Source organism: Eriocheir sinensis, chromosome 25, assembly GCF_024679095.1.
Source record: "Eriocheir sinensis breed Jianghai 21 chromosome 25, ASM2467909v1, whole genome shotgun sequence".
Classification (NCBI taxonomy): domain Eukaryota; kingdom Metazoa; phylum Arthropoda; class Malacostraca; order Decapoda; family Varunidae; genus Eriocheir; species Eriocheir sinensis.
The window spans coordinates 9790930-9812780 of record NC_066533.1 but is presented as its reverse complement, the minus strand read 5'-3'; the positions used below and the strand labels follow the sequence as shown (position 1 = coordinate 9812780).

Here is a 21851-nt window from a genome sequence, read left to right as displayed (position 1 = left end):
TTAAGGTTTGGGATATTGAAGAGTTGTAGGTCGAGAGTTCAGGGTTAATGGTTTGGGTTGGAGGGGTTGAAAATGTTAAGGTTTGGGAGGTTGAAGAGTTATAGGTCCAGGGTTCTTGGTTCAAGTGGTTTGTCTTCCGGTCCCGAATGAGAAAAGTTTTGATTGATGGATCACTAAAAGGGCTCATGATGGCGTTTGTGGCGGCAGCGGTGATGGTGGAGCTGGTAATGATGGTGGTGGTTGCTCTTGTCGTTTGTGGTGGTGTGGTTGTTGTGGTGAAAATGATGTATGCTGCTGGTTGTTCTTGTTGTTGTTGTTTGTGGTGTTGGCAGTGGTCGTAGTGGTGCTGGTGGAGGTGGTGGTGGTGAGTTGGTTGTTGTTCTTGTCGTTTGTGGTGGTGTGGTTGTTGTGGTGTTAATCGTGTATGCTGCTGGTTGTTCTTTTTGTTGTTGTTGTTGTTGTTTGTGGTGTTGTTGGTGGTCGTAGTGGTGCTGGTGGAGGTGGTGGTGGTGAGGTTGGTTGTTGTTCTTGTCGTTTGTGGTGGTGTGGTTGTTGTGGTGATAATGGTGTATGCTGCTGGTTGTTCTTTTTGTTCTTGTTGTTGTTGTTTGTGGTGTTGGCGATGGTCGTAGTGGTGCTGGTGGAGGTGGTGGTGGTGAGGTTGGTTGTTGTTCTTGTCGTTTGTGGTGGTGTGGTTGTTGTGGTGATAATCGTGTATGCTGCTGGTTGTTCTTTTTGTTCTTGTTGTTGTTGTTTGTGGTGTTGGCGATGGTCGTAGTGGTGCTGGTGGAGGTGGTGGTGGTGAATTGGTTGTTGTTCTTGTCGTTTGTGGTGGTGTGGTTGTTGTGGTGATAATGGTGTATGCTGCTGGTTGTTCTTTTTGTTCTTGTTGTTGTTGTTTGTGGTGTTGGCGATGGTCGTAGTGGTGCTGGTGGAGGTGGTGGTGGTGAGGTTGGTTGTTGTTCTTGTCGTTTGTGGTGGTGTGGTTGTTGTGGTGATAATCGTGTATGCTGCTGGTTGTTCTTTTTGTTCTTGTTGTTGTTGTTTGTGGTGTTGGCGATGGTCGTAGTGGTGCTGGTGGAGGTGGTGGTGGTGAGTTGGTTGTTGTTCTTGTCGTTTGTGGTGGTGTGGTTGTTGTGGTGATAATGGTGTATGCTGCTGGTTGTTCTTTTTGTTGTTGTTGTTGTTGTTTGTGGTGTTGGCGGTGGTCGTAGTGGTGCTGGTGGAGGTGGTGGTGGTGAGGTTGGTTGTTCTTCTTGTCGTTTGTGGTGGTGTGGTTGTTGTGGTGATAATCGTGTATGCTGCTGGTTGTTCATTTTGTTGTTGTTGTTGTTGTTTGTGGTGTTGGCGATGGTCGTTGTGGTGCTGGTGGAGGTGGTGGTGGTGAGGTTGGTTGTTCTTCTTGTCGTTTGTGGTGGTGTGGTTGTTGTGGTGATAATCGTGTATGCTGCTGGTTGTTCTTTTTGTTCTTGTTGTTGTTGTTTGTGGTGTTGGCGGTGGTCGTAGTGGTGCTGGTGGAGGTGGTGGTGGTGAGATTGGTTGTTCTTCTTGTTGTTTTTGGTGGTGTGGTTGTTGTGGTGACTGTGATGATGATGTATGATCCTCGTTGTTCTTGTTGTTGGTTGTGGCAGTGGTGATTGTGATGCTGGGAGTTTACAGGTTAATTAAGAATGCAAGTATACACGTAAAGAATGCCATTGAAATATATAACCTGAGTCGTGAATATGAAAATGAGAGAAAATGAAGAGAAAGTGAGGCAATTTTCAAGCCAGGAATGAAAATAAATGAGACTTCCTATCATTATTACTATCATTATTATTATTATTATTACGGTTATTATGTGTATGTTGTTGTTTTTATGTTCCTATTAGTGTTATTGTATCCGATGTTTTACTACTACTACTACTACTACTGCTACTACTACTACTACTACTACTACTACTACTACTACTACTACTACTACTACTACTACTACTACTACTACCAATACAACAACTGCTACCACCACGAATACTACTACTACTACTACTACTACTACCACCACCACCACCACTATCACCACAACCACCACCAACAACAACAACAACAACAACAGCACCAGCACCCCTCATTAATCCTCCTTAAGCGTCACCAGCGTTGCCAGATACAAATGACCGCCTTCGCATCTTTCCATTAGCCCGAAATAATAATATAATATCAGCGTTGGTAATGGTAGTAAGACTTGGACCGCCGCCGAGGCCCGAAGTGGAAAGGTGTGTCTAACCATTAGGCCAGGTAATCAGGTAATGGCTTAAAGAGATTCCACTTGAAACACCTGCCTAAAATATGACCTGGATTTAAACTTTTTTGCTGGCTCCGTTCTTCCTTTTTATATCCGGTTTGTGAAAAAGAGGCGTAGGAATGCGTAGGTGGGAGGGAAGGAGAGAGAGGAGGGAGAGGGTAAAGTTGGGTAGGAGAGAGAAGATAGGAGAAAGGGAGACAAAGGTTAGGGAGAGAGTAAAGAAAGGGAGAGAAGGAGAGAGGGAGACAGGGGGTGAGGGGAATGGAGGCTTTGCGTGGGAGTAAGTAGGGAGGACAAGAGGAGGAGAAGGGAGAGGAGAGGAGGGAGAGAGAGAAGAAGGGAGGGGGGAATGGAGGCTTTGCGTGGGAGTAAGTAGGGAGGACAAAGGGAGAAAGAGTTAGGGAGAGAGAAAGGGTGATTGTGAGAGAGAGAGAGGAGGCAGACAGAGAGGGGGAGAGGGAGAAGTTGCCTTGGAGGAAATAGGTAAAAGGGAGAGGGAGAAGAGAGAAAGAGGGAGAGGGAGAAGAGAGAAAGGGAGAAGGCTTGAGTTATTAGTAAGGTTAAGGGAAAAAAGGAAGGAAAAAAGGGAGGGAAAGGAGGGAGAACAGGATATAGACAGAAAGATAGATAGATAGATAGATAGATAGATACATAGATAGATACATAGATACATAGATAGATAGATAGATAGACAGATAGGTAGGTAGAGAGGGAGAACGAAGTAAAAGAAGATTAAAGGGGAAAAATTGGATACACAGAATTAAAGTAGAATTAGGGAAGGGAAGCAAAGGGAAAAGAGAAAAGGATAAAGGAGGGGAATAAAAGGAGAAGCGAAACTATTTGATGAAACGAGGAAGAACATAAAAAAGAAAAAAAGTGGAAAATTAAAAAGATTATAATACGAAGGGAAAAGATAGATAGATAGATAGATAAAGATAGAGAGAGAGAGAGAGAGAGAGAGAGAGAGAGAGAGAGAGAGAGAAATTCCTTGACCTTTATTGGCTCTTTGTCCTTCGTTTCACTCTTACGTGTCAATTTCCTCCCTTTAATTTTTTTCCTCCTCTCTCTCTTCCTCTTCCTCTCTTCTTCCTCCTTCCCGTCTCTTCCTTTTCCCGTCGCTCCGTTTCCTTCTTTTCCTCTTTTCTCCTCCTCTTCTCCTTTTCGTTTTTTCTTTCCTTCTCACTTCTCCCTTTCTCTCCTCTGTTCATCTCTCCTCTTCTCTCTTCTTTCTCTCTCTCATTTCCTTTTTTTTTCTCTTTTTTCCTCCTTTGTTTTCCTTTTCTCTCTTCTCTTTCTCTACTCTTTTTACTCTTCTCCCTTCTCCTCTCCTCTTCTCTCCTCTCCTCTCCTCTCTTCTCTTCTCTGCTCTTTTCCTATTCCTCGTTTCTCCTTTCCTCTCCTTTTCCCTGTTTATACACCTCTTTTACTTTCTCTTCTCCCACTTCTCTCCTCCTCCTTCTCCTCCTCCTCCTCCTCCTCCTCCTCCTCCTCCTCTTCTTCAACGACCAGCTGGGTTTCAATGACTGTAAACTGTCTCGCTTTTCTTTTTTCTTTTCTTTCTTCTTTTCTTTTCTTCTTCTTCCTTCTTCTGTCTTCTTTCTTCTCCGAACTAGCGACTCACTGTGTCCCTCCGGCGCCTGCTGCTGCTGAGAGAGAGAGAGAGAGAGAGAGAGAGAGAGAGAGAGAGAGAGAGAGAGAGAGAGAGAGAGAGAGAGAGAGAGAGAGAGAGAGAGAGAGAGAGAGAGAGAAGAAGAAGAAGAAGAAGAATGAAGAGATGAGATAGTTTTAATAAAGGGGAATCGGGGTAAAAATAATCACTACAATAATAATAATAATAATAATAATAATAATAATAATAATAATAATAACCTTAAATCCTGCTCTTAACTACATCCTACCTAATTATTTATTCTAATTAGGCCAAAGAGCTGCTTCCTAAATAATATTACGGGTATGTCATTTTGCCTGTCTGTCTGTCTGTCTGTCTGTCTGTCTGTATTTCTGTTATCCAGTTGCCTATTATTATTCTCTCTCTCTCTCTCTCTCTCTCTCTCTCTCTCTCTCTCTGCTTTAGTTTCGTATTTCGGTTCAGAAAAGCAAAAATGCGAAAAGTTTAGGATATTTTTACGTTCCCAAAATATTTACGCTTCAAATTTTTAGAGCAAGTGTACGTAGAACTGATTCGAATTTCCTTTATATTTCCATTTGTTTCTCTCTGTTATGGGTCTTGTTTTATTTCCTGTCGTGTGGTGAGAGGTGGATGATGTTACGGGGGTGGAATGTTTAGTGATTACGTGGTGGAAATTAATTATATGACGTGAACGAAATCTATTAAAAACTTGCACCCATTTAAATGTTTATGTTTCGTGATGGCAGGATGAAAAGTACGGAGACGTGAACGAAACCTTTTGATGATATGCACCCCTTTAAATCTACGATCGGCATTTTAAGACACTTTCGCTTCTCACATCAGCTGTTTCTAAAGGTCAAAGAGGGGGTCAATCGGTTTCTAATGAGTGTTTCTTTTGGTTCATTGTACCGGAGAAGAGTCAGACTACCACCAGGGCCATAAAACTACTCCTGGAAATGCCCAAAACTGCTATGAAGGCCTTGTCAAATAGGTGTTCTTGGGCGGCGATGTGTCATATTATACGACCCTTCGACTTTCGGTCCTCACATCAGCTGTTTCTAAAGGTCAAAGAGGGGGTCAATCGGGTTTTAATGAGTATTTCTTTATTATTTCTTTCACGGGTACTGGAGAAGGTCAGGTCACCACCAGGGTCATAAAACTACTCCTGGAAATGCCCACAACTCCTACGAAAGCCTTGTCAAATATGTGTTCTTGGGCGGCGAAGTCTCATATTATACGATCCTTCGACTTTCGCTTCTCACATCAGCTGTTTCTAAAGGTCAAAGAGGGGGTCAATCGGGTTTTAATGAGTGTTTCTTTTGGTTCATTGTACTGGAGAAGGGCCAGACTACCACCAGGGTCATAAAACTACTCCTGGAAATGCCCACAACTCCTACGAAGGCCTTGTCAAATAGGTGAACTTGGGTGACGAAATGTTTAGTAATACAGCCTCATATGTTTCTTGATGGCGGGATGAAAAGTAAGATGTGAACGAAACCTTTTGATGATACGCACCCCTTTAAATCTATAGGCTATGTCTTGTGATGGCGGGATGAAGTAAGGAGATGTGAACGAAACCTATTGACAATTTGCACCCCTTTAAATCTATGTCTCGTGATGGCGGGATGAAAAGTACGGAGATGTAAACGAAACCTTTTGACCAATTGCAACCCTTTAGAATCATATTTAGGAAGGGAAGCAAAGGGAATAGAGAGAAGGATAAAGAAGGGGAATAAAAGGAAATGCGAATCTATTTGATGAAACGAGGAAGAACAAAAACAAAAACAAAGAAAAAGTAGAAAATGAAAAGTCGAACACGAAGAGAGAGAGAGAGAGAGAGAGAGAGATTCAAACATTTCAAGGCTCACACACCCACATTTGATAAAGCTTTCGTAGAGGTCTGGGGTAATTTTATGGGTAGCTTTATGAGCCTAGTGGTAGTCTGACAAGGCCTCTGCACCATGGACGTAAATAAACGCTCATGAGAACCCGACTCATCTCCTTTGTGGCCTTGGGAAGTAGTTGTTGTTAGAGCCGGAAGCGTCTGGGTATTCGGGGCTTTGTGTCGTATTATGAGACATTTCCCCGCCCAAGAACACATATTTGACAAGGCTTTCTTAGGAGTTGTGGGCATTTCCAGGGGTAGTTTTATGACCCTGGTGGTAGTCTGACCAGGGTTGCCAGATTATCGTATCCACCATTGTATATACCAGGGCTACTCAACCATTATGAGCAAAGGTCCAGTTAGACAAGTACAAATGTATGCAGAGATCCGATTAAATATTGTAGCTGGACCCCAGCTCCAGGAGTAGCAAAATATAATTTTACATTATGAAAGTCCTTGCGATGGATTCTTGCAAGTGTATTTCCTTGACTGATTGTAGGGCCTACAGTCAGGCAAGGAAATATACTTGCAAGAATCTATCACTACCAGGACCATGTAAATCAGTTATATTTTTCTACTGCTGGAACTTGGGGTCCAGTTACAACACTCATAAGGTCCGGATTCGGACCGCGGGCCGCCAGTTGAGTAGCCCTGGTATATACCGTTTTTGGACACTTATCTATAGCGAAAAAACACTAATAATTAAACCTTTCAACGGTAACTATAAATAAATGTAGTTATTGGAGTGGAGGAGACAGTTTTTGGATAGGAAATCGGAAAACATAAGAGGCTGAGTACGACAATCTGGTGACGCAGAGTCTGACCCTTCTTCTGTACCATGAACCTAAAGAAAAACACATTAGAACCCGACTGATCCCCTCTTTGACCTTTAGAAATAGCTGATGTGATATGGGAAAGTGTCTTTTAATACCAGCCTTGGTGTCGACGTGTTGGGACTTGACGTAACCTTTTGGATATTACGTGTCTTACCTGAGGAGACGTTACCTGTGTCTACCTTTCCTGACCTGAGACTTGCTATGAACTGATATGCTTTTTTTTTTATTATTATTATTCTGGACTTTTTTACGTCGAGTCAATCAGAATTTATTTATTTTATTGATTTATTTATTTATTTATTTATTTTTTTGTTTATCTGTCTAGTAATCATTTTCCTTTTTGATCAACGAGTGATGCTGATGGGATGGATTTTTTTTTTTTTTATTTATTTTTTATTTTATTTATGACCTGACGTTTAATTACAATGAACCATACTTTTATTTATTTATTTTATTCGATACAGTCATTAGCACCTGTTATTTGTTTGTGCAGTAATCACTTTCTCGCTTCTTTCAGAGGTAGTACTAAAAATTGTTCTCAATATACACTCTGAATGGCACTGTTTTTTCTTTTGTCTTTAATATTTTGTGCCTTAACGTCAGCAATACATTCATCATATCTTGCTTATTGGTGAACTGTACTAAAGATTATTATTTTTTTTTTGTCTAATATTTGAAACCTTGAACCTCTGCAATGCATTAGTCATATCCTGTTTATAGGTGGACTGTTGATAGGTGAACTGTTTACAGGAAAAGAAAAACTGTTTATAGGAAAAGAAAAGTCGTTTATAGATGGACTATTGATAGGTGAACTGTTTACAGGAAAAGAAAAACTGTTTATAGGAAAAGAAAAGTCGTTTATAGGTGAACTGTTTACGTTTGCATTTCATCAACCTTATCATGTTTACAGGAGAAAGTTTTATTGGCATCTTCTTTCTACCTGTGTTTACCTGTGCACTAATGGCTCCCCTTTCCTCCCCAGGTGGTGCTGGTGTTCATCCTCAGTATTGCCTCCCTGGTCATCTACTTCATTGATGCATCAAAGTAAGTATTCCTCCCGCAACCCCCTCCCCTTTCACCCTATCTTACGGTTATTATTAACGCCTAAGTTCCCCCTGTTGGGTGCCCGCCGCCGCCCCCGCCGCAGTCCCCGCCTCCCCGCCACCCCGACACTAACGAAGAAAATAAAAACACTCTTACTAATGTGTTGTTAAGTAAAAAAAAAAAGAACAGAAAGTGAAAACTGCTTCTTGACACTCCCGGTAATGCAGCACTAAAAGGAAAGATGAAAGGGAAAGTTAAATGCGAAAGATGCAGATTTTGTGATGCTTGTAAAAAATTAAACATTGCAAAAACAATGCACGCTTGTTAATGTATTGTTAAAAAGTGTAAAAAAATAATGAAAGTGAGATAATACTTATAAACCCCATTGAATTTGTGTTGTGAGTGAATATAAGATAAGTAAAATGGCAAACCTTTTTAATCACTCAATTAAATGACGTCTAACGAAAAAAGTAAAAAGAGATAAAAAGAACGTAAACAAAATTCAAAATGCCTCCTTGTTTTGAGTGATGAAAAAAAAAGGCTCTTCAATAATAAACTTCTTGAATCAATTAATAATGCACAGTAATAACAGATGGTTGAAATAACTCAAAAGAAGTAAAAAAAAAAAGCTTAAGATATCTCCTGGTTTTGTGTGATGAAAGAGGTGAGGTAAGGTGAGGTTGAGTGTACAGAAGCTGCCATGTATAGGTCAACCGGCCTCTTGCAGACTCCTTACGTTATTATGTTCTTATGTTCTTAAATTAATGGTTTTCGGAGAGCGAACTTATTAAATCACTTCATAATATACAGTAAAATAAAAGATCTTACTAAAAACTCCCTAATTTTGTGTTATGTAAGAAGAATAAAAAAAGCTGTGGGATAACGAACTGATCATCCCTTTGCATCAGCCAGTGGCCGAGTCTTTGATGCTGCTGAGAGTGATCGGCCGCCCGAGTCACCAGGCGGACGGAGTGACGCTTTGGCTGTTTGTCCGTCACGGCGCTCGCTTCTCGTCCTCAGATGTCGCCAAATTATCGAAGCTGACCACCGCGATGTTTGCCGTGCTCTCTTTCACGTGTTAGTATTGGGTCTGATGCTTAAGCTCTACCATTTTTTTTTTAATTTTTTTTTTTTTTTACAAGAAAGGAGTCAGTTCAAGGACATAAAAAAAGGATGTCGCCAATTATCGAAGCTGACCACTGTACTGTTTGCCGTGCTCTCTTTCACGTGTCAGTATTGGGTGTGATGCTTAAGCTCTACCGTTGTGTTTTTGACCAGCTTTTCTTTAATTGTGCTGGGTTTTTGTTTTTGTTTTTATACAGCAGAGGAGTCAGTTCAAAGGCATAAAAAAAAGGAAACAAATGTGAAAAAAAGCCCGCTACTCACTGCTCCTTCTGTGAGGTCGATAAACTAAGTCACTTGATTCTTTAAGTATACTGTGTTATTAGTTTTTTTTGTGGTCACTTGATTAATAAACCGATCTTTTTTTTATTGCTGTACCTTCAATGCGGTTAATACACTAAAAATTCACTAAAAATACAGCTCTTTATTAATTACCGTACTTTTAATGTGGTCACTAAACTAACTAAATAGCTGAAAATAAGTTTGCTCATATAGAAATGCGCTAAACTTTATATCTACGGTCAGTAAAGTAAATGTGTTGCGTGTGTTGCGTGTGTGTGGTGGCGGCGGCGTGGCGGTGGCTGCGGCGGCGGCGGTGTCAGCTCCCCTCTTTTTGTTTTCACCTTGTTCTGCCCCGCGGGTGTAGACGTTTTGTTGAGCTCCCTTCCCCGCAGTCAGTGGTTCTTGGTACTGTCACTGTCTCGAGTTTTTTGGCTTTGAGCGCTCTGGGTCACTGGTCCAGAGCGGCAGTGACGTAGCGTAGACAACCATTTTTGCCTTAGCGCCCCGCAGTGTTCCGTTGTAGGGGTGAAGTAGCCTAGGAGGTGAGGGTTGGCCTTCTGTCTTGCTCTGAGCCAGTGAGTGTTGAGTCAGGCTAATCACTCTTAGGGTTAGTCTTGTGGCGAGACGAGCCAACCATTTTCTGGAGTTGACGATGTATTGGATTATGTTTCTCTATGTTATTGTTACCATTGCACTGTTAAAGACTATGATTCTCTTACTAGGGAGACTTTATATGCTCTTACTCTAAAGGTGGAAGTCAAGATTACTGTGAGCAGCTTCAACTATCACATCAGTGGTCCGCCCTAGCTCCCTGCATGCCCCGACCCTGCCTCAGCCTTGCCCTGTAGTCTGGCACCTTTTACTGTTCCTTATTGCCATTGGTTTGTTATTTCATGCTAGATTAGAGGGAACAAGCGGGCCTCTCCTGCTCGTCTCACACATCAGTGGTCGCCCCAGGAGCTAGTGGCAAAGGACCCCTGTTTTTTGGGGGTCCTCGCTACCCATGTGCCCGCCCCCCTCCCCCATGTGTCCCCCCTGTGTCCCCCTTATTAGATAGTTAGTCCCCTGCCCCCCTCCATCCCCCCTTCCCTCCTTACCGACCTAGCTAGTTGTAGTGTTTCTTTCAGGGCTACAGAGAGGCTGCCTAGTCTTCCTCTTCCTCCTCCTCCTCGCTGTGCCCCTAGATCGCCTCCTCCTCTCCATGTTGTGTGTCCAGTGTGTTGTGTTGTGTTGTGTCTCGTTCGTGTGTCAGTCTTGTGTTGCTTGCGTCTCTTACAACCCTCGTTCTCCCCCTCCCTCTCCTCCTCCTCCTCCTCTTTGTCCCGTATCGTTCATGCTTCATTCTTGCTTGCGTCTCCTTCCCTTCCTTCTCGTGTTGCTCCTCATCATCATCATTTATCCTAATCCCTCATTTTTACTTGCTTTATCTTCCCTCCTCTTTCTCTTCCTCCTCCTCCTCACCCTTTGACCTCCTTTCCTCATTCTTGTTTGTATATCTCGCTCTCATTCATCATCCCCGCACCTCCTCCTTTTTCTCTTCCTCGCCTTTCTGTATCTTTTGTTCCCTTTTTTTCTTCGTTCCTCCATCCCTTTACCGTCCTCTCCCCTCCCCTCCCCTCCCCTCCCCTCTTCCCTCCCCCCCCTCCTTCGCAGCCATTGTCACCCCCATCATGACCACCATCAGTGCCATTCACGTTTTGTCTCTCCCATTAACTAACCATAAATGTTTTAATGGCCCTCCTTTGTCCAGCAGTGCCCAGGCCTTCACCTCTCTGTCCCCTCTCTCCCTCCCCTTCGTCACTCTTTTTCCTTACTCCTTCTTTCTTTACCCTCTTCCCCTTCTCTTTACTCTTTCTTCATACTCCTTCCCTATCCTCTTTATTTATCCTTCTTTATCCATCCTTTTTTCTTTCCCCTCTTTGCCTCCCCTTCATTAATATTTTTCCTTACTCCTTCTTTCTTTACCCTCTTCCTCCTCTCTTTACTCTTCCTTCATACTCCTTCCCTATCCTCTTTATTTATCCTTCTTTATCCATCCTCTTTCTTTCCCCTCTTTGCCTCCCCTTCATTAATATTTTTCCTTACTCCTTCTTTCTTTACCCTCTTCCTCTTCTCTTTACTCTTTCTTCATACTCCTTCCCTATCCTCTTTATTTATCCTTCTTTATCCATCCTCTTTCTTTCCCCTCTTTGCCTCCCCTTCATTAATATTTTTCCTTACTCCTTCCCCTTTCTTTACCCTCTTCCCCTTCTCTTTACTCTTTCTTCATACTCCTTCCCTATCCTCTTTGTTTATCCTTCTTTATCCATCCTCTTTCTTTCCCCTCTGTGCCTTCCCTATCCTCTTTATTTATCCTTCTTTATCCATCCTTTCCCCTCTTGCTCCCTTCTCCCTAATTTTTTTCCCCTCCTTCCCCTTTTTTACCCTCTTCCTCTGCTCTTTACTCTTCCTTCATACTCCTTCCCTATCCTCTTTATTTATCTTTCTTTATCCATCCTCTTTCTTTCCCCTCTTTGCCTCCCCTTCATCATTTTTTTTCCTTCCTCTTCTTGTCCCATCTTTATCCTTCTCTTTCCTTAACCGTTCCCATCTCTCCTTTTCCTTCTTTCATCACTATCTTCCATTTTCTTTCTCCTCTTTCCTTCCCCTTCATTCATTTTTCCCCTTACTCCTTCCCTTTCCCTCCCCTCCATTATTTTTTTCCTTACCTTCCCCTTTCATTCCCCTCTTTCCCTCCGGCTTATCCTTTCCTTTAACTCCCTTTCTTTTCTCTCCCCTCTTTGCCTCCTCTTTATTCATTCTTCTCCTTACTCATTCTCATTTCTTTCTTCTTCTTTCCTTTTTCTTTCTCCTTCCCTCTGATTCCTCTCTCTTTCTTTCCCCTCCTATCCTCTTTTTTATTTCTTCCCCTCTTCCCATATCATTTTTTCCCTTCCTCCCCTTCCTTCTTTCTTCTTCCTTCCCCTTTCTCTCTTCTTCCCTCTTATTCCTGTCCGTTTCTCTCTCCTCCTATCCTCTTTTTATTTCTTCCCCTCTTCCCACATCATTTTTTTCCTTCCTCCCCTTCCTTCTTTTTACCGACCCCTTCCCCTTTCTCAATCTGTTCTCCCTCTTCATCTCCCTTTCCTCCCTCTCCCTCCCTTCTCTTTCCCTCCGTTCCTATTTGCCCCCTTTCCTTACCCTCTTCCTCTCCCTCTCCCCTCTTCATCTCCCTTTCCTCCCTCTCCCTTCCTTTTTCTCTCCATTCCTATTTACTCGTTTTCCTCACCCTCTTCCTCTTCTCTCCCTCTTCATCTCCCTTTCCTCCCTCTCCCTCCCTTCTCTTTCCCTCCGTTCCTATTTACCCGTTTTCCTCACCCTCTTCCTCTCCCTCATTCCCTTCGGTTTCCTTCCCTTCCTTCTTCCCTTCCTTCTTTCCTCTCTTTGTCCTCTTCTTCCCAGCTTTTTTCTTCCTCCCCTTCCTCTCCCCTTTACTCCTATTTTCCCTCTTCATCTCCCTTTCCTCCCTTTCCCTCTCTTCTTTTTCCTTCCTATCCTTCTCTCCCGTTCTCCTTTTTCACTTCGTCTCCCTCATCCCCTTCTTTTTTCTTCCCTTACCTTGTCTCTCCTTCCTTTCCCCTGCCTTCCTATCCCTCATTCCCTTATCTTCCCTCTTTCCCCTTCTTTCCCTCTTCGCTTCATCCCTACCCCTTCCCCTCCTCCCTTTCCCCTTCCCCCCTTTCCTCCTCCCTTCCCCTCACCTCTTTCCCCTTCCCTTCTCCCTTCCCTCTTCCCTTCATCCCTTTCCCCTTCCCCCCTTCCCTCCTGCCTTCCCCTCACCTCTTCCCCCTTCCGTTCCTCCCTTCCCTCTTCGCTTCATCCCTACCCCTTCCCCCCTCCCCTCCTCCCTTCCCCCTTCCCCCTTCCCCTCACCCCTTCCCCTTACTACCGCGCCAGGGTGAAGAGCGGGCAACTTTCACCCTTATAGAAGAGGAACACAAGCATGATATTAGAAAGTGTTCGCCAGATGGCCATAAATTCTCCTCCTTCCTCGCTATGCTTCCTTAATTTTACCGTACTTGTGTTTATGTTCTTCCTGTTACTCCTCTTCCTCTTCCTCTTCTTCTCCCTCCTCCTCCTCCTCCTCTTCCTCTTCCTCAAGGACCGTAGCCATTGATTGAGTTTTGTGTGACCTTTGACCTCTTGTGTTTGCCTCTGTTTCCTCCTCTTTCTTCTTGTTCTCCTTTTTCGTCTTTTTTTTTCTTATCTCCCCCTCTTCCTTTTCTTTTCTTGCTCCTACATTTCTTCCGTTTCCATTATCCGTCTCCTCCCCTTTTCCTCCTCCTTTTTCTCCATCTTCTTTGTCATTCTTCTCTTCCTCCTCCTCCTCCTAGTCCTTTATATCCTCTCCTTTCTTCAAGTCTTCAATATCCTTCCTCCTCCTCCTCCTCCTCCTCATCTTCCTCCTCCTCGTTTTAGTATATTTTCTCTCCCTCGCCTCCTCCGTCGTCCTTATCTTCATCGTCTCCTTCCGAGGGCATCATAATGTTAACCCGCCACGTCACCTCGTCCTCCTCCTCCTCCTCCTCTCCTTCCTCTTCCTCTTCCGCTTCCTACTCTCTCCTCACTTCCTATTCCACCTCTTCCTCCTCTTCCCCCTCACTCCCTTCTCGTCAGTCACGTCCCTCCACAAACACAATCACACTCACCCCTGCACCACCACCACCACCACCACCACGCCGAGGGTCAGCTTGAAGACGCTGCCCTCCACCACCACCACCACCACTACCCTGTGTAGCCGCACTCCTCCGGCTCCTCTTGTTGTCCAGGACCAGAGTAGGGCAGCTCCTCTTCCTCTCCCTCTTCTTGCTCCTCCTCCTCCTCCTCGCCGCGGCCATAATCGCCCGTCTGTGATTATTGCCGCACGAGCGTTAGGAAAGAGTGGCTCCAGTGAGGCGGTGCGCGGATGTCACGCTCCGCTGCAGCGACGGTTAATATTACGGGAAAATATGTAGCGACGCCCCTCGTGTGGCGACCACGGCTGAGTGGCGCCGCGACTGCCGCGCGTGTCCCGCCGCGGCCACGGCGAGGCGGCGGCGGGTGTCGCCAGGAGGACTGGAGCCCGCCGCCCGCCGCCGCCCGCCGCCACCCGCCGCCGCGTCCGCCGAGGCTGCGGCACCACCGCCGCTCGGAAGTCTAAACGTTTCCACGGCTCGTCCACAGCGGCCGAGACGCCTCAAGGGACGGCCGGGAAGCCTCTCATAGCCTTAATAAATATTTCCCTTATGCTGCACCGGCAGCCGCGCCGCAGCTAGCCAGCCAGGCAGAGGATGGCGGTGACCCCCGACGCTTCCAGGATGATGACCCGCCCGGCCCGGCCCGCCGCGGCAAATGTCAAGAATTTTAATAAAATCAGCCACGCCAAGGGACGAAAGTCTGCTGCACACGACTCAGGACAAAAGAGGATACTAGGAGAATGACGAAACACTTTTCTTATAAATATATACACGTGTATATATATATATATATATATATATATATATATATATATATATATATATATATATATATATATATATATATATATATATATATATACACACACACACACACACACACACACACTGAGGTGTTGCCCGCCGCAGCCTGAGGTGCTTCCTCGCGGCGTCCTTCACGCGGCGGTGCTCGGCGGCGGCACAAACAAGGCTCGACACACGGCTTAAGTAGTTAGTCGTCGCGCGGGGCGGCTCGCGGCGTGCAGGCTGCCGGCAGGAGGCTGTCCCTGGATGACACAGTGGCGTCCCTGCGCGGCGCCATGACACTAACTCTGCTCACCTGACTAACACTAAATGCTCCCCTAACCCGCCACTAACCCCCCGCCAACGCTAACCCCCGCCACCCAGGCCCGGCGCGGGGGGCGGGAAGTAAAGCAATAAAGGCTGCGCGGCTTAGAACAAAAGAACAGGCTTTGTAGTGCATGATGGGAGTGTTGACTGTGTGTGTGTGTGTGTGTGTGTGTGTGTGTGTGTGTGTGTGTGTTACAATCGCCATCTCCGTCCTGAGGGATATTTCTGCTGTAATGTAACGTAAAGCCATAACACAGCTATTAACTTTTATGCGTGTTTGTCTGTCTGCCTGGCTGTCTGTCTATCTGTCTTTCATTCTGTCTGTCTCTCCGTCTGTCTGTCTGCATTTGCTTCGTGTCATAAAGGGAATGGAAGGAACGTAAACTGATGGAGGATTTGCTGGAAAGATCCGGGTTTATATGTTTTTTTAGTGCTGAGAGTGCAAGGATAAAATAAAAAGGATAGGAGAGAGAGAGAGAGAGAGAGAGAGAGATTAATGACAAGTCCGCAATTCGTTTATGTCTGCGTGAAATTCTGGGTCGCATCACGTCAGCGCGGGAAATAAATAAAAAAAAAGATATCCAGAAATACATAAAATAAAAAAATAACCGAAAATAAAAATAGATACAAGAGAGGAGGATGAGCTCATAACCACCTTGTACAGAGAGAAGTGACCTTTGACCTTAGCTTAGACACCGCCGGAATGACTGACCTCTCATAGTTACGTCACCCCTCCATGTGTCTGGCTAATGAAGACGTAGTAGGGACTGTCCGCCAACTCGTACGCTTCATTCCAATTTGTACGCACGCCAGCAAATTATTATCTGCCCTGGGTATTTCCGTAGTGATGAAAAATGGGGGCAACTGTCAAAATAGATTGCCCGCCATTGAAAGTTTGAGCGAGTAATGGAAAATAAATGACTAGCAAAATATTGTGTTCATCAAGTTGTATAATGACTTGTATTTCCTCCCACGGCTCAGTTCATGCAAGGGAAACAATAAAAAAAATATATTGTTTACCCTGGAAAGTTTAGTCGAGTGAGGGAAAATGAACTGCCAAAATGTTGAATGGTTATCAGGCCGCATTTTGACTGTACTTGCTTTCATGATTCAGCTGATATCAGAAAAAAAGGTTCGGGGAATTCGCTGTCATGAAATTTAATTGTCTATCCTGGAAATTTTAGCTGAGTAGTGTAAAGTGAACGACTGCCAAGATAGAGAACGTTAATCATGCTGTATATTGACTGATTGTTAACGTTCGTGTCTCAGTTTGTATCATGAAAAAAAAAAGATAAGGAAATTTGACAGTCATAAAATTGTTGTCTACCCTTAAAATTTTAGCTGAGTAGTGTAAAGTGAACGACTGCAAAGATATAGAACGTTTATCATGCTGTATATTGAGTGACTATTAACGTTCATGTCTCAGTTTATATCAGGAAAAAAAAAAAGATAAGGAAATTTGAGTCATAAAATTGTTGTCTACCCTTAAAATTTTGGCTGAGTTGTGTAAAATGAACGACTGCCAAGATACAGAATGTTTATCATGCTGTATATTGACTGACTATTAACGTTCATGTCTCAGTTTATATCAGGAAAAAAAAAAGATAAGGAAATTTGAGTCATAAAATTGTTGTCTAACCTTAAAATTTTGGCTGAGTTGCGTAAAATGAACGACTGCCAAGATATAGGATGTTTGCCATGCTGTATATTGACTTATTATTACGTTCATGTCTCATTTTATATCAGGAAAAAAAAAGATAAGGAAATTTGAGTCGTAAAATTATTGTCTATCCTTGAAATTTTAGCTGAGTGATAAAAAAATAAACGATTGCTACGATATACGATGTCTGTCGAGCTACGTAATGAACATCCATACCTCAGCTCATGCCAGGGGAAAAAGTTAGGGGATTTGACAGTCATAAAATTAAACTGTCTCCCCTGGAAAGTTTAGCCGAGTAATTGAAAATGAACGACCGCTGAATTAAGGATGCTTATCAAACCCTATATTGACTTCCTAAATGCGATGAGAAAAGTTAGGGAAATTTCACTGACAAATGTGAACTTGGTAAATTATATAACGTTCATCAACCTTTCCTTTGACGATTGATATTTTTTTTTACAACAAAGGAGACAGCTCAAGGGCACAAAAAAAGGAAACAATAATAAAATAAGCCCGCTACTCGCTGCTCCTACCATTATTTAATTCAATTTTAAATAGTACTTATCATCACATGGTGCATGATTCCCCATGGTACCTAACGTTCGAAGCGAGCACGATTTGGAATGATGCGTACAGTGGCGGACATCCATTAGAGACTATAGCTCCCTCTAGCGGCCCTGGTCTGTAGGAGAAGGCTTTAGGAGGGGCCGCATAGACACACACCTGTATATACATAGCAGGGACCACAGGTGAATATGGACTTAGGGCCAGTTTCACAGTTCCCCATGACGGGTTAGTAAGCTCCCAAACCAATACCAGAGCCTTGTAAATTTCCTTGTACAGTGTCTTGTGTTTACATTTAAGTTCACAAATTTGATGAAACTATACAGGAAAAGTCTTGTGTATTTAGTGTGGCATCGAAGACCTCACCGTTTTGGATTGTATGGGATTCTATAGTTTGGTTCGGGCTGTTACGAAGACACTGTGTTGGACTGTGAAATCGGCTCTTAGTGTGGGTTAGGGAGACAACTGGTGAGCAGGCGGGGAAGGAGAGAAGAGAGTAACCCTTCCAAGTGTAGACCAAGAATGAATGGGACTGTTACACAACCCAACGCAGTGTTCTTGTAAGCGCACAAACGAAACTACAGATCCCATAATGGTCCGTTTTTTTCTACTCAGCTCCCGATGCTAAAAAAAGATCCGGTGTGGTTTCCTTAAGCGTGGCCTTGGTGCTCACCTCCGTCACACTAGCCCTTATGCCAGTGTTTCAAGTATAGTTTCCTCAAAATTCTTACCTTTTGGATCAATGCCACACACTACACGAGGAATTTTCATGGTATTCAATATTTGGTTTATGAACTGGTCCTCAAAATTCTTACCTTCTGGATCAATGCCACACACCACACAAGGAATTTTCATGGTATTCAATATTTGGTTTATGAACTGGTCCTCAAAATTCTTACCTTCTGGATCAATGCCACACACCACACAAGGAATTTTCATGGTATTCAATATTTGGTTTATGAACTGGTCCTCAAAATTCTTACCTTCTGGATCAATGCCATACACTACACAAGGAATTTTCATGGTAATCACTATTTGGTTTATGAACTGGTCTGGGTGTGTACAGACTTGTAGTGGGTCTTGCCACGGCTAACACCAACACCAAGGCCAAGACCAAGGCCGGAAATGAATACTTTGCCTTTGCCGCCACGACCACCTGAAAACGCCACTTGGAGTTTTTTTCTTCTTATTTTCACCTGTGTGGCACCTGTTGTTCTTGGTTGATTGAATTGGTTGACTGGATACTTACCTGTGTTGCTGCCTGAACTCATCTCGTTGGCGTGCACTGTTAACCTAACCCTTGGAGAGCAGACTCACACCGTTGGCTTGTAATACTAACCGTTACTAACTGTTGGAGAGTGGTGGAAGTGCTTGGGCTCACCGTTGGAAGACTGATGTTATTAATGCCAAACGTAACCTCTTGACAGTAGTACACGCAAGCGCTCTCCACTCCTGGGCTTCGACGTGTCCGTAAGGGGTGACGAAACACTGGGCTGAAGACTACGTGACTAATATGAGGAGTAAATTTATCCATAGGAAGAACAACGTGACTAGTATTAAAATCGTGATTAACAAAGAACATTGGGAGAACAACATGATTAACACCTGGACCTGTATTAGCCCACGAAAACATAGGGAGTCTGCAGAGGCAGGTATGGTTTTACAAGGCAGCTCCTGTAAACCTAACCTCACTATCCAAGAATCTAACCTTTTCTTGGAGGTATCTATCGTTTTGGCACTCACTAAACCATAAAAAAGTATAACACAAGGAGTCTGCAAGAGGCCGGTAGGATTTTACAAGGCAGTTCCTGTAAACCTAACCTCATTATCCAAAAATCTAACCTGTATTTGGAGGTATCTATCGTATTGGCACTCACTAAACCATAAAAAAGTATAACACAAGGAGTCTGCAGAGGCCGGTATGGTTTTACAAGGCAGCTCCTGTAAACCTAACCTCACTATCCAAGAATCTAACCTTTTCTTGGAGGTATCTTTCGTATTGGCACTCACTAAACCATAAAAAAAAGTATAAGAACACAAGGAGTCTGCAAGAGGCCGGTAAGGTTATACAAGGCAGCTCCTGTAAACCTAACCCCACCTAACCTCACTATCCATGGACTTATCTAACGTTTTCTTGGAGGTTACTATCGTGTTGGCACTCACTATAAGAACACTAAAATAAGCTAGATAGACTTAACCTCTTTAATAATCAAGAACAACAGATCGGATTTTCCTATCCTACGTCTATTCTTAGCTAATTCTCTCCTTCGTAGTGTTAGGAATGAGATAACAATAAGAAACACGTTAGGTAATTACTTAAAGGACCTTCATGGAACCTAATTAGCAGGTGTCAACGTGTGTGTGTGTGTGTGTGTGTGTGTGTGTGTGTGTGTGTGTTATATTAAAAGACACACTCGGTAATTAGAACAGAAGTTATACGAACACTTTATGCGAAGGCGGCATCTCAGGTGTGTGCGTGCGTGACTTGAATCTCACCTGTTAGCAATCAGGTCACGGCCCACCTGAGAGAGAGAGAGAGAGATTTACATAGAAAACAGACCACAGGCGCCATGGTCCAGACTAGGTGATCTGTAACAATAAGAGAGAAGCCATACGCAAGCCACATACTTTCCCGCCTTCTTATCATTCTCCTTGTGTGTGTGTGTGTGTGTGTGTGTGTGTGAGTGTGTGAGAGAGAGAGCATTCGTTTCCTGGCCCTGGGAATCCATCAGTGCCAGACGTGTGTTGTTTGTCCCACTGTCGGATGTCGTCCACGTTATCGTGCGTCACGCGGCTAATGATGCAGACGCCGCCTCGGTTCCTCCTTGGGCTTGTTTACCTCCTCCCCGTCTGTCTGTCTATCTATCTGTCTATCTATCTATATGTATCTATCTATATCACTTCTCACACACCTTTCCTTATCTCTTCTTGTTTACCTCCTCCCCGTCTGTCTGTCTATCTATCTGTCTATCTATCTATATTATTTTTCGCACACCTTTCCTTATCTCTTCTTGTTTACCTCCCCCCCGTCTGTCTGTCTATCTATCTGTCTATCTATCTATATGTATCTATCTATATCATTTTTCACACACCTTTCCTTATCTCTTCTCGTTTACCTCCTCCCCGTCTGTCTGTCTATCTACCTGTCTATCTATCTATATGTATCTATCTATATTATTTCACACACACCTTTCCTTCTCTCTTCTTGTTTTCCTCCACTATCTTCTTGTTTACCTCCTCTCCGTCTGTCTGTCTGTCTATCTGTCTATCTATCTATATGTATCTATTTATATCATTTTTCACACACACCTTTTCTTATCTCTTCTTATCACATTCCTATTCCTTTTCACTTCCTCGTCCTTCACCCTAACCCCCTCCCTCATCCCCTTGATATCATCTCTTCATAACTTCTGGCGGCATATCTATCTGTCAGAACCTGTATTACTTTGTGTTTATTCAACCATCCATCTATTTCTCCAATAATCAATTTGTGTACCTGCCTCATCTCTTATCTACCTTTTCTACTTAGACTTGTAACTTTCAACCTCATCACTTTTTTTCTGTCTTTTCTTTTCTTTTCTCTATATTTTCTTTGCTCTACTAATCTGTCCATCTACGTATTTATCTCGTGAACTTATTAGTCTTTTTTATCATCTTATTTCCATACCTTTCTATCTACCTGTATTTCTTTTAACTGTCACTCTTTGAATATGGATTTATCTCCACATCCTCCCATCTCTCTCAACACCTTCCCATCGACACTCCCTTTTCCTCTCCTCCATCACGCCCTTCCTTCCGCCGTCTGGGAGGTTTCTTCTTAGACGTGTACCTTTAAACCTCATCCCTTTTTTTCTGTATTTTCTTTTTTTTCTATTTTCTTTGCTCTACTAATCTGTCCATGTACTTCTCTATCTCGTGATCTTATTAGTCTTTTTATCATTTTATTTTCGTACCTTTCTATCTACCTGTATTTTTTCACCTGTCTTACTCTTTGAATATGAATTTATCTCCACCTCCACCCATCTCTCTCAACACCTTCCCATCAACACTCCCTTTTTCCTCTCCTCCATCACGCCCTTCCTTCCGCCGTCTGGGTGTTCCTCGGGAGTGGAAGGAAGGTCGTCTGTGCCACGCGCCGTCGTCTGTGTCACATCGCCTCGCCTGGAGATTTAGGGCAGAGCTTAATGGTGTGATTTGTCTGTGTCGCCCTCTCCCGTCCGCCTGTCGCCCTACGTCTTTCCCTTCCTCCGTCTTCCTCTTTCCCGCCTTCTCTTTCGATACTTTCACATGGGTCATCTGTTTCTCTCTTTCTCTTTCTCTCTCTTTCTTTCTCTTTCACTCTGTCCTCCTGTCTCCCTACGTCTCTCCCTCCCTCCGTCTTCCTCTTTTCCGCCTTCTCTTTCAATTCTTTCTCTTTCTCTCTGTCCTCCTTCTCTCTCTTTCTTTCTCTTTCTCTCTGTCCCCCTGTCTCCCAACTTCCCTCCCTTCCTCCGTCTTCCCATTTTCCTCCTCTTTCACTCTTTTTTCACATTGGTCATCTGTTTCTTTCTCTTTTTCCCTTTCTCTCTTTCTCTTTCGCCGTCCGCCTGTCGCCCCAAGTTTCTTCCTCCCTCTGTCTTCCTCTTTTCCTCTTTTTTTCCTCTTCTTTTTTCATTCATATCGGTCATCTCTCTCTCTCTCTCTCTCTCTCTCTCTCTCTCTCTCTCTCTCTCTCTCTCTCTC

General features: G+C 43.7%; 1 protein-coding gene across 4 annotated transcripts in view; it reads left to right on the top strand.

The window, feature by feature from the left end:
- Positions 1-7616: 7616 nt before the first annotated feature.
- Positions 7617-21851, top strand: part of LOC127003321 (calcium-activated potassium channel slowpoke-like) — a 168037-nt gene continuing 153802 nt past the window's right edge. For all 4 annotated transcript variants that reach the window (XM_050869818.1, XM_050869822.1, XM_050869816.1 and 1 more), the window contains exon 1: positions 7617-7676. The gene's annotated coding sequence lies outside the window, so the exon portion shown is untranslated. The remainder of the gene's footprint in view (positions 7677-21851) is intronic.